This window comes from Narcine bancroftii, chromosome 1 (assembly GCF_036971445.1).
Source record: "Narcine bancroftii isolate sNarBan1 chromosome 1, sNarBan1.hap1, whole genome shotgun sequence".
Taxonomy (NCBI): Eukaryota; Metazoa; Chordata; class Chondrichthyes; order Torpediniformes; family Narcinidae; genus Narcine; species Narcine bancroftii.
Genome location: NC_091469.1, coordinates 412,806,123 through 412,819,653, shown reverse-complemented (window position 1 = coordinate 412,819,653; position 13,531 = coordinate 412,806,123). Strand labels below are relative to the sequence as shown.

At 39.3% G+C, this 13,531-nt stretch overlaps 1 protein-coding gene across 1 annotated transcript in view; it reads left to right on the top strand.

The window, feature by feature from the left end:
• LOC138753290 (zinc finger matrin-type protein 3-like) overlaps positions 1 to 13,531 on the top strand; it is a 495,498-nt gene that overhangs the window by 39,270 nt on the left and 442,697 nt on the right. The gene's annotated exons all lie outside the window — the stretch shown is intronic.

Below are 13,531 nucleotides of genomic sequence, written 5' to 3'. Positions count from 1 at the left end.
AATTCCCCAATTTACAAAAGATCCTTCCACTTTTTCTATTTTTTTCTCTATTACTCTCCACTTGACTTTAAAACTCAGAAAAAGCTGTCTCAATTTTCTTAAAATTTTCTTGTACAGTATCAACAGATTTTATACATCTATTAATGTCACTTTTGACTACATTCATATCTTGCTTCATATTTGACATTTCTTCACATAAAGTATGCATCTTCATTTTCACCTCCATAAATCCTTGATTTATTTGATCTGATATTTGTTTTGACATATTACCCATCTGATAGGCAATCCCTTCCAGAACTGTAAATACTGGATCCATTCCAGGTTCTGGTTCCACTTTTTGAGGTTTACCTTCATGGGTTGCTAGCTCTTCCTGCTGAAGGTATTCTGCAAAGGTAAGTAGTTCCTCTTGTTCCGTGGCTGTCTTGACAGTGTGGCTGCGGGTCTGGACACCCAATGCTGGTGCACCGACCTCTTCGGGGCGCCGGCGTTTGAGCTCCCCCGCAGCCCACACCTTATTAAGGAGCTCCCAGACCTGCGATGCTCCACACAGGCCGGGCAAAACCACGGGGCGCATTGGAGCATCTTCCGACTCTACTCCGCGCATCCCTAGGCTACCCAGCAAGATCGTGGGGCCATGGGTCTCTCTTTCGAAGCCGTGCACGTGGATCGGCAGTGGCCGAACTCACCAGGGTGCCGGCGCCATCTTGCGGGAACAAGGTTGATGCTGGTGTCAAGATCGGCCGAGCTGGGGTCCTCTGGGCCTTAGGAATTGCCGAAATCGATTCCGAGGATTCCGCTGTAAAGGTAGGCTTCAATTCTTCCGTACTTTTAAATGGCAATTTCTTTTGGAGTTGAGCCTTAGATTTTTTTAAATTAGTTGCCATAGTAATTTACTATTGTTTAAAAAAATTAAAAATATTATTTTTAACTAATTTTAAACAACTTAAAGTTGGGCGTTTAATGTTCCAGCTGGGAGAAGGTGGAATACACGTCTTGCCTTTACGCCATCTTGTCACGCCCCCCCCCCCCCCCCACAAGAAATCGATTTTAAGAAATATTTAAAAGCAGCTTTGCCTTATGGGAAATTGCAACAGGAACATTTTCTTGGAAAGCAATTCCTGGTAATACAGAGCCATCTGTATAATTGTCTTGATCATTACTCTGGATTCCAATGCTACTTTTATCAAAAGTCCCCAAATTCAGCAGCTAATACAAACACTGCCTCTGTTAATCTGCAAAAAACAAAAGAGAAACCCCAAAATGTTACACACACTGGCAAATACGTTCATAGTTTGATTTCTTGTATATCCTCTTCAATGATTATTGCAATTTATTTAAGTAATTTTGATCTCTCAAACTTTCATTTGATATTCATAAGAACAAAGAACACTACAGGCACAGACCCTTTGGCCCACAATTTCTGTGGTACGATGTCAATCTAAAACAATCCATCAGCCCGCACACAGTCCATGTCCCCTTTCCACTGCCTGTTCATATGTTTTATCTCAATGTTCCTAAATTGGACTCTTGTATCAGCTTCTATCACCTCCCCTGACATGTTCCAGACACCTATTGCTGTGTGAAAAACTTGCTTGGCAAATCTCCTCCAAATTTTCTCTCTCACTTTAACCTTATGCTATCCAGTATTTGACATTTGCATCCTGAAAAAAAAGATTATCTACCCCAGTGGTTCTCAACCTTTTTCTTTCCACTCACATATCACTTTAAGTAATCTCTATGCCATAGGTGCTCTGTGATTAGTAAGGGATTCCTTAAGGTGGTATGTGAGTGGAAAGAACAAGTTTGAAAGCCACTGTTTTAATCGTACCTAATTGACACATTATGTGCATGGTTTCATAGCTCCAAAGGAAAAGTCCATTGACAATTTTTCTCAAGCAAAATATTTCAGTAACAATTGGGTCTTGACCAATGATTCTCAACCTTCCCTTCCCACTCACATACCACTTTAAGCAATCCCTTACTAATCACAGAGCACTGATGGCATAAGGATTACTTAAAGTGAGTGGAAAGAAACAAGTTGAGAACCACTGATCTACCCTATCTATGTATTTTATAATTTTACCTACCTGTACAAGTTTGCCCTTGAACTCTGATGCTCCAGAGAAAACAATCCTCAAATGTTCAACCTCTCTGTAATGATAGAGTGCTAGTGATAATCCTGACCACTAGAGGGAATTGGAGATGAGTTGTTACAGCTTAGGTTCAAAATGGATGCCTCCCTGAGATCCTGAGTACTATAGCTAATAAAGTACAGTTGTTATAAATGAATCGAAGCTTCTTTATTACAATAAAAGATACATCACATGGTACCAGGAGTGAGAATCATTTGATAGGAGCAGAAAACATGGAGAGCATAAATAATCCTGATGTTGTAAATTGGACTCAATGTCAACTATGAGTGGACGTTGTTCAAACAACAATTTATGCTGTACCTGCAAGCCACCAAACCGGATGCATGGAAGATTGCACTGCTACTTACCATGGTGGGACATCAGGCACTAGAGGTTTTCAACACATTTGTTTTTCCTGAGGCAGCTGATCAGGGCAAATTCGACATGGTTATCGAGATGTTTGATGAACACTGTAAACAAAGCAAAATGTAATGTTTCACTCGCATACACAGCTGCAGGGAGAGAGGTCTGATACATTTTTAACAGACTTGAAATTAAAAGCATGAATGTAATTTTGGACTGCTGCAAGATTCAATGATCAGTGATCAAATTGTGTTTGAGATTATTGATAAGCGAGTGAGAGAGAAGAATTATTTTTCAATAAATTGACTCATTTATTGATACCTTATTTGGATTTAGTCTTTACTCAGTCTTCAATTAGTGGAAAGTTACCACAAACCTTTAATGATCCTTCCATTTCTCTTATTTTTATGAAGAATAAGGATCCCTTAGACTGTACCTCTTACAGACCAATTTCCCTTTTAAATTTTGATGCAAAGATTCTATCTAAGATCCTACCTTTTAGGTTAGAGAATGTTATACCTCTTATTATGTTGAGGTTCAAACGGGATTTATTAAAGGATATTACTCACAACTCATTCTCACTGGAAGACCACAGTCAGTGCAAATTGAAAACAACATCTCCTCCTCACTGATTACCAACCAGGCGCAGCCCCAAAGATGTGTGCTTAGCCCATTGCTCTACTTATTATACAGCCATGACTATATGGTCAGGCTCAATTCAAATGCCATCTACAAGTTTGCTGAAGATACCACACTTGTTGGCAGAATCACAAACAGCAATGAGGAAGCATACAAGAGGGAGATAGATCAGCTCGTTGAATGGTATAACGACAACAACCTTGTTCTCAATGTCAGCAAAATCAAGGAGATGATTGTGGACTTCAGGAGGAAGTCAGGGGAACACAATGCAGTCCTCATTGAGGGCTCAGTAATGGAGAGGGTCAAGAAATTCAAATTCCTGGGAGTCAACATTTCCGAGGGTCTATCTTGGAGCCTCCATGTTGATGCAATCACAAAGACGGCTCACCTGTGGCTATACTTTGTGAGGTGTCTGAGGATATTCGGTATGTCGCCGAAGAATCTGATAAACATCTACAGATGTTCCGTGGAGAGCATAGCTTCATCACTGTCTGGTATGGAGGTGCCAACTCTCAGAACAAGAATAAACTCCAGAGGGTTGTCAACTCAGCCTGCAACATCACAGGCACCAGACATCACTCTATTGAGGGCATCTACATAAGGTGGTGTCTTGAAAAAGCAGCCTCTTCCTCAAAGACCCCCCTCCACCCAGGCCATGCCCTCTTCACTCTGCTACCATTGGGGAAAAGGTACAGGAGCCTAAAGACGAGCACTCAGCAGCACAAGGGCAGCTTCTTCCCTGCTGTCATCAGGTTCCTGGATAATTAATGAATCAAAGACACTGCCTTACTTTTAGTGGACTATTGTTTTTAGTTTTTTATAGTGGTTATAATATGAATGTTTGCTCTATGACGCTGCCGCAAAACACCAAATTTCATGACTTGTTCATGACAATAAATTCTGATTCTGATTCAATGTTCGATGTCTCTTAGGTATTCTTTAATCCTCTACAGTTTTGTTCTCTGAATGTATCATCTTCCTTTTTTTTAAAATGTTATTTTTGATTTTAAAAAATATATATATATACAAAGAAAACAAAGTAAACGAAAATAAAATAACATTAACAAAATCGCCCTCCCCCTCCCCCCACAAAAAACCCCACAAGGGGAGCAAAAATCATAGTTCAGTTAATTACTTACATACACTGTGTGGTATTACAAACTTACAATATGTTTAAAAAGAACTTAAGTTACTTCTAAACCCATAATATCCAAATAAGGTGACCAATTCTGGACAAAGAAAGAATAATTATCATGCAGATTATATGTTATTTTCTCTATATTAATACAAGATCTATACTCATTATGCCAACGGGGTATATTTACCTCCACATTATCTTTCCAAGTAATCGCAATACATTTCCGTGCTACTGCCAATCCTAAATGAATAAACGCCAACTGAAACTTGTCCAACTCCAAACCAGCCAAAGATACGGCATAACCCAGAAAAAAAATAATGGATCTAATGGTAATTTAATCTTAAATAATTTTTCCAAAAAGACTCTAATTTTTTTCCCAAAATGGTTGAGCTTTATCACAAAGCCAAAGTGCGTGTACAAATGTTCCAGTATGAAGTCCACATCTAAAACATAAATCTGAACTACTAAAGCTATATCTTTTTAACTTCTCAGGAGTCAAATACAACTGATGTAAAAAATTATAATTAACTCAACTATATCTTGCATTAAGTAATTTAGTAACACCATCTAAATACATATCTTCCCATTTCTCCTGAGATATATCAAAAGATAAATCTTCTTCCCATTTAATTCTAGATTTATTTGTCTGGTTTATACATCTTGTCTTGTAACAAACCGTACATATCTGAAATAAATCCCCCTTTTAATGTATCTGAAAATTAAAAGCACAAACTTAGTCAATTCAGGTAACATCATTTCTCTTCCAAAATTATCTATCACCAAAGCTCGAACTTGATAATATACAAATAAAGAATTAAATGGTATCCCAAACTTCTCCCTAAGTCTAGTAAAAGAAAGAAACTGTCTATTTTCAAAACAATCATCAATCACCTTTATACATTTTGAATCCCAAATCTTTAAACATTAATTATCTATCGAAAAAGGCATAATTTTAATTTGATGTAATGGAGTTTGGGCCACAATTTTGCCCCCAGAACTTATTGCAGAATTACTTTTGGTCCAGGTCGCTAACAAATATTTTAAAACCAGCATATTATATCTCTATAGCAAGTAACTATTCCACTTAAATATGAATTGATGAACTTGAGATTCAGATATACAAGCCAATTCAACTTTAGCCCAACTAAGAGGTTGGGAAACATCCAGCATCTTATTAACAAATTTTAATTGTGCAGCTGGATAATAATTCTGAAAATGAGGCAGTTGAAGTTCACCTAAAGCATATTTCCAAGTCAACTTCTGCAGCACTACTGTAGCTAATTTACCTTTCCACAAAAACCTCCTCACCACAGTATTCAATTCCTGAAAAAATACACTTGGAAGCGGGGATTGAAAAATATATTGAATACGTGGAAAGATATTCATCTTAATACAATTCACTCAACTTATTAATGTTAAAGGAAGATCTTTCCACTTATTTAAATCCAATTTAATCTTTTTTAATGATGGTACATAATTTAATTTCTATAAAGATTGATAATTTACATCAACAATTACTCCTAAATACTTAATTTTATTAGACCGTCGTAATTTCGAATCTGTTTAGACTCAGTATAATCATCATCTGCAACCAGTAATGTTTCACTTTTATCCCAGACAATACTCCAAATTGCTCCAAACACCTCTGCAAATGTTTCAAAGATTTTTCCGGATGTGTTAAATATATCAACACATCATCAGCAAATAAATTAATTTTATATTCATCTTCTGCAATTTTTATTTCTTTAATATTTTCATTTTGTCCAATTGCTTGAGCCAATGGTTCTGTGACCAATGCAAATAAGGCTGGTGACAACAGACAACCTTATAACCATATAACCATATATAACCATATAACCACTTACAGCACACAACAGGCCAGTTCGGCCCTACTAGTCCATGCCATAACAAATCCCCACCCTCCTAGTCCCACTGACCAGCACCCAGTCCATACCTCTCCAGTCCTCTCCTCTCCATGTCTATCCTTAAATGTAACCAATGATCCCGCCTCAACCACGTCTGCCGGAAACTCATTCCACATCCCTACCACCCTTTGCGTAAAGAAATTTCCCCTCATGTTCCCCTTATAATTTTCCCCCTTCAATCTTAAACCATGCCCTCTAGTTTGAATCTCCCTCACTCTTAATTGAAAAAGCCTATCCACATTTACTCTGTCTGTCCCTTTTAAAATCTTAAACACCTCTATCAAGTCCCCCCTCAATCTTCTACGCTCCAGAGAAAAAAGCCCTAGTCTGCACAACCTTTCCCTATAACTCAAACCTTGAAATTCTGTCAACATTCTTGTGAACCTTCTCTCTCTATTTTGTTTATATCTTTCCTATAATTTGGTGACCAAAACTGTACACAGTACTCCAAATTTGGCCTCACCAATGCTTTGTACAATTTCATCATAACCTCCCTACTCTTGAATTCAATACTCCGATTTATGAAGGCCAACATTCCAAATGCCTTCTTCACCACACCATCTACCTGAGTATCAACCTTGAGGGTACTATTTACCATCACTCCTAAATCCCTTTGTTGCTCTGCACATCTCAATAGCCTACCATTTAATGCATATGACCTATTTAGATTTGCCCTTCCAAAATGTAACACCTCACACTTATCTGTATTAAATTCCATCAGCCATTTCTCAGCCCACACCTCCAGCCTTCCTAAATCACCTTTTAAACTACGGTAATCTTCCTCACTGTCCACAACACCACCAATCTTTGTATCATCCGCAAACTTGCTTATCCAATTCTTCATCCCTACTTCCAGATCGTTAATATATATAAAACAAACAATAGTGGATCCAGGACTGATCCCTGAGGAACTCCACTAGTCACCGGCCTCCAATTGTACAAACAATTTTCTACCACTACTCTCTGACACCTCCCATCCAACCATTGCTGAATCCATTTCACTACCTCCTTATTTATACCTAATGCCTCCACCTTTTTTCCTAACCTCCTGTGGGGAACTTTGTCAAAAGCTTTACTAAAATCTAAATAGACAACATCCACAGCTTTCCCTTCATCAACCTTTTTTGTAACCCCCTTGAAAAACTCAATGAGGTTTGTCAAGCATGATCTACCCTGACAAAACCATGCTGATTACTCCCTATCAATCCCTGTACCTCCAAATTTTTGTAAATACCATCCCTCAGAACACTTTCCATCAACTTGCCCACCACAGATGTCAGACTCATGGGCCTGTAATTCCCAGGTTTACATTTGGACCCCTTCTTAAACAACGGAACCACATGCGCCACCCTCCAATCCTTTGGCACTACCCCCATGGCCAGTGACATCCTAAATATCTCTGTTAATGGCCCCACTATCTGTCCACAAGCCTCCCTGAGTGTCCTTGGGAATATTTTGTCCGGTCCCGGAGATTTATCAACCTTTATCTTTTTCAACACAGCCATCACTACCTCCTTGGTTATCCTTATATGCTTCATGACCTCCCCACTATTTTTCTTTACTTCAACTGGTTCAATATTTTTTTCCCTAGTGAATACTGAGGCAAAGAAATCATTCAAAATTTCCCCCATTTCCTCTGACTTCTCATTCAGCCTACCCTCGCTATCTACAAGGTGTCCAATTTTTTCCCTCACTAATCTTTAACTTTTAATGTACCTATAGAAACCCTTTGGATTTATTTTTACTCTGTCTGCCAAAGCCTCTTCATGCCTTTTTTTGGCCTTTCTAATTTCTTTCTTAAGATTCCTTCTACACTCTTTGTAGTCCTCCTTCAAATTTTCAGCTCCCTGCTCTTGTACACCTCCCTTTTTCTCCTAACCAAATTTCCAATATTCCTCGAAAACCAAGCCTCCCTATGACTTCCAGCCTTTCCTTTGATCCTCACTGGGACATATCTACTCTGTACCCTCAAAATTTATTTTTTGAATATCCTCCATTTTTCATTTACATCCTTACCTGAAAATATCCTGTCCCACTCAATACTCCCCAAATCCCTTCTTATTCCTTCGAAATTTGCTCTTCTCCAATCCAGAACCTCAACTTTAGGCCCCTCCTTGCTCTTCCCTAAAACTACCCGAAAACTAACAGAGTTATGATCACTAGAACCAATTTGTTCTCCAACATTAATGTCTGATACCTGACCTAGCTCGTTCCCTAACAGGAGAACTAGTATTACACCGTCCCAAGTCGGTTCTTCTACTAATTGATTTAGAAAACAATCTTCAACACATTTAACGAACTCTAGCCCATCCAGCCCTCTAACTGTATGAGTATCCCAATCAATGTGAGGGAAGTTAATATCTCCCATGATCACTACCTTATGATTCTCACATATATACGTTATCTCCCTACAAATTTGTTCCTCTAATTTTCTTGGCCCATTTGGTGGTCTGTAATACACCCCTATTAGCACCCTCATGGCTCCTTCACCCCTCAATTCCACCCAAACAGCCTCACTGGACGATTCCTCCAGACCATCCTGCCACCTTACGGCAGTAATGTCCTCCTTAACAAACCGAGCAACTGCTCCCCCTTTTTTACCCCCTGATCTATCTCTATCACATCTAAAACAAATGTATCCTGGAATATTAAGTTGCTAGTCCTGCCCCTCCTGTAGCCAGGTCTCACTAATTGCCAAAATATCATGTCCCCAAGTATCTGTCCATGGTCTAAGCTCATCTACCTTGTTCACTATGCTTCTTACATTAAAATATATGCATTTCAGAGAATGACCCTCACATATATTCTCTTTTCTACCTTTTACCCTAATCTCCATCCTACCTTTGTTATCGTTATTATTCCTATCTAGGTGGCCATGCTCCCTTGACACTGCTCTCACACTCTGTTCCCCACCCCCCTGCCAAACTAGTTTAAACCTTCCCCCACAGCTCTAGTAAATCTGCTTGCCAGCACATTGGTCCCCCTCCAGTTCAAGTGGAGTCCGTCCCTTTTGTACAGGTCCAACTTTCCCCAGAAGAGATCCCAATGATCCAGAAATCTTATCCCTTGCCCCCTGCACCATCTCTTTAGCCACGTATTCATCCTCCACATCCTCCTATTTCTATCCTCACTAGCGTGTGGCACCGGCAGCAATCCAGAGATTACTACATTGGAGGTCCTGTTTTTTAACTTCCTACCTAATTCCACATGATCCTGTTTCAGGACCTCATCCCCACTTCTAACTAAGTCATTGGTCCCCACATGGACCACGACTTCTGGCTGTTCTCCTTCCCCTTGCAGAATGCTATGAACTCGATCAGAAATATCCCTGACCCTGGCAACAGGGAGGCAACAGACCAACCTGGATCCCCGATCTCGTCCCACAAACCTTCTATCTGTCCCTCTGACTAATGAGTCCCCAACTACAAGTATCCTGTTCTTATCCCTCCTTCCCTTCTGAACCTCACGGGCAGCCCCTGTGCCAGAGACCTGACCCACACGACTCGTCCTTCCCCCCAGCAGTATCCAATGCCGAATACATGTTGCTCAGTGGCACTTCCACAGGGGTACTCTGCACAGGCACTCTCCCTCCTTTCCTCACAGTCACCCAATTCCCTGACTCCTGCCTTCTAGGGGGTGACTGTCTCCCTGTAACTCTTCTCTATCACTGACTCTGCTTCCCTTATGATCCTCAGTTCATCCAAACTGCAGCACAAGCTCCCTAACACGGTCACTCTTTATATGCAATTGGATGCACCTTTTCCAGGTGTAGTCATCAGAAACAGCTGTGCTGACTGATTTTCTACATCCCACAACTGGAGCACTTAACTACCCCAACTGACTCCATTTCCTCCTTTCTTATTATAAATATGTTGTTTCAAAGATACCTTTCCACACAAGGAGCTCCTTCTTAGCCCCTGCTCACCGAAGTCCTTCGAGCCAAAGTCCCAAGTCCCCACTCCTTCACTGGTCCCTTGAGCCAAAGTCCCAAGTCCCCACTCCTTCACTGGTCCCTCGAGCCAAATTCCCAAGTCCTCACTCCTTCACTGGTCCCTCGAGCCAAAGTCCCAAGTCCCCACGCCTTCACTGGGCCACTCACTCACTGCGCCACTCCTCGCTGGCCACTCCCTCCCTTTCTACTCCTTTTATTAGTCCTTACCAATTAACCCCAATTAACTCCTCTCACACGACACCAGGCGCTGACTCACTGCCTCCTCCGACCTCGAGTCCGACCTTTCTAACACCGAGCCCCAGTAAGTCCAGCTATTTATTCTACTCACCTCTCTGATGCTGTCTCCTGGCTCCTCCTCCTCTCACACGACACCAGGCACTGACTTACTGCCTCCTCCGACCCCGAGTCCGACCTTTCTAAGACCGAGCCCTGGTAAATCCACCTATTTATTTTACTCACATCAACCTTGATGTGTTGATCTCGTTAATTTAAATGACGAAAAAGTTTGGGTATTCGTCACCACCCTAGCAATTGGATTTTTATATAGTGCCTTTACCCAACCAATAAAGAGTGGTCCAAAAATAAATTTTTATCGAACTTTAAATAAAAAATTCCATTCCACCCCATCAAATGCTTTTTCTGCATCAAGTGCAACAATCATTTGTTGGTTGGGCTGATTTCTCAATGCATTGATCAAAGTAATCAATCTAAGAATATTATCTATTTTTAATAAAACCTGCCTAATCAACATGTATCAATTGTGGTAAATATTTAGCAAGTCTATTTAATAATACTTTAGCTATTATTTTGTAATCTACATTTAATAAAGAAATTGGTCGATACGAAGCTACTTTCAAAGCATCTCTATCTTTCTTTGGAATTACTGTAATTATCGCTCTCGATAAACAATCTGGTAATGATTGCTCCTCTATTGCCTGTTTAAATACATTCATAAATGCAGGAGACATAAAGCATTTAATAGAGTGAATGGCATTATCTATTTTATGTGCTAGAGAACCTTTTAAATTGTATCATTGAATCAGACAGGGTTGTCCTTTAAGTCCACTTTTACTTAATTTGGCTTTGGAACCAATTCCTTTTCAGCAATCAACAGAGATGTCTGGAATCTCTCGACCTGGAACTATTCATAAAAGGTGTCTCTTTATGCTGGTGTCCTTCTGCTAAATATATCCAATTCTGACCATTCATTTCCATATATTTTTACTACTTCTCAGTCAATTTGAACAATTTTCAGGCCAAGTCCCCACTCCTTCACTGGTCCCTCGAGCCAAATTCCCAAGTCCTCACTCCTTCACTCCTTCACCTGCAGAAAAGTGAAATGTTTATTTTGAGTTCTTCCTGCTCTTTAGATCCCTCTATCCCTTTTAAAATTGTTATAAATCTATTTAACTATCCAGGCAATACATTACTAAAATGTTTAATCATTTGTTTAAGGAAAATTTCCTTTCCTTACTGAATCATTTTAAGAAGTCCTTATCTCAATTATCCCTTCTTTTGATGACCTTAATTCGACATGTTATGATTATAAAAGTGAATATTTTGCCTAAGTTATATATTTTTGAAGCTGTACCGGTGTTTGTTTCCAAATCCTTTTTTGTTTCATTAGATTCTCTCATTTCTTTTATTTGAAAAATAAGCACCCAGTTGCAAAAAATTTTTCCTTCAAAATATTTAAAAAAATGGATGTTTGGCATTACCTAATTTTAGATTTTATTACTGAGCAGCGAATATCATTATTTGGATTCATCACAATGAATATCAAGGTGTTTCAAGATGGATTAACCGAGAGATCAAGACTATTAAAATGTATTCTCTCCTTTCGATACTTGGTGCCTTTTTCAAGTTAACTGATAATTTTGTATTATACGCACATTGAGAATTTGGTTTCAATTTTAAAAACATTTTGGGTACCATAGGTTTTCATTGATTAGCCCCATTCTATGCAATATCATTTATTCCCCCCACCTCCGTCCAAGATATCGATTATGCTCACTGGTCAAGTTTGGGTATCCAACCTTTTCTAGATCTATATATTGACCAAAATCTCACTTCTTTTGAACAATAATCTATTACATTTAAAATATCTAGACATCACATTTTCTGTTATTTACAGATAAGGAGCTTCTTAAATCCTTTAATGTTGAAGCTTCCATAGGACTTAGATCTCAATCTTATTTGGGAAGTATATAATTTAAAACCCAATCATAAAGGATTGTTTTCTGCCCTTTATGAACTACTTTTAAGATCTCGGGACAGTTCCCTGGGTGGTAGTAAGAAAATATGGGAACAGGACTTTCAACAACCATTTGCCAAAACTACATGGGATTCTATTATAAAACATCTTCACTCATCTTCTCTTTGTGCTAGGCATTCATTAATACAATTTAAAATAGTCTATCGGGCCCACTTAATCAATGTTCAGTTAGCTAAATTTTATCCTAATATTTCTACTAAATGTGATAAATGCATAAGTGAGAAAGGCACGTTGTATCATATGTTTTGATTATGTCCTTGTCTCCTTAATTTTTGGCAAGGGGTATTTTGCACTTTATCATTAGTTGTTAATATTAACTTGACTCTTAGGTCTTTCTTAGCTATCTTTGGAGTGAGTGGGCGAATGGAGTGGGCTAGTGGGGTGCCACAGGGGTCAGTGCTGGGCCCATAGCTGTTCACCATTTACATTGATAGTTTGGAAGAGGGGACAGAGTGTAGTGTAGCCAAGTTGATTGAGTGGAAAACAAAATTGTACAGGGGATGTGGAGAGGCTGCAGAAGGATATAATTAAGTTAGGTGAGTTGGCAAAGGTCTGGCAGATGGAGTACAACGTTAGTAAATGTGAGGTCATCCATTTTGGTAGGAAAAAAATAAAAGAGCAGATTATTATTTAAAGGGTGAAAAACTCCAGCATGCTGTAGTGCAGAAGGACTTGGGAGTGCTTGTGCATGAATCACAAAATAATAGGTTGTAGGTAACAGGTTATTAAGAAGGCAAATGGAATGTTGGCCTTCATCACTAGAGGAATTGAATTCAAGGGCAGGGAGGTTATGCTGCAACTCTACAAGGTACTGGTGTGGCCGGACCTGGAGTACTGTGTACAGTTCTGGTCTCCAGACTTGAGGAACGATATATTGGCTATGGAAACAGTCCAGAGGATGTTCACCAGCTTGATCCCAGCGATGAGGGGTTGACCTACGAGGAAAGACTAAATCATCTGGGATTATACTCACTTGAATTCAGAAGAATGAGAGAATATCTTATAGAAACATAAAAAATTATGAAAGGGATACATTCAGATTATATCTTATAGAAACATATAAAATTATGAAAGGGATACATTCAGATTGTTGGCGTCTCCAGTTTT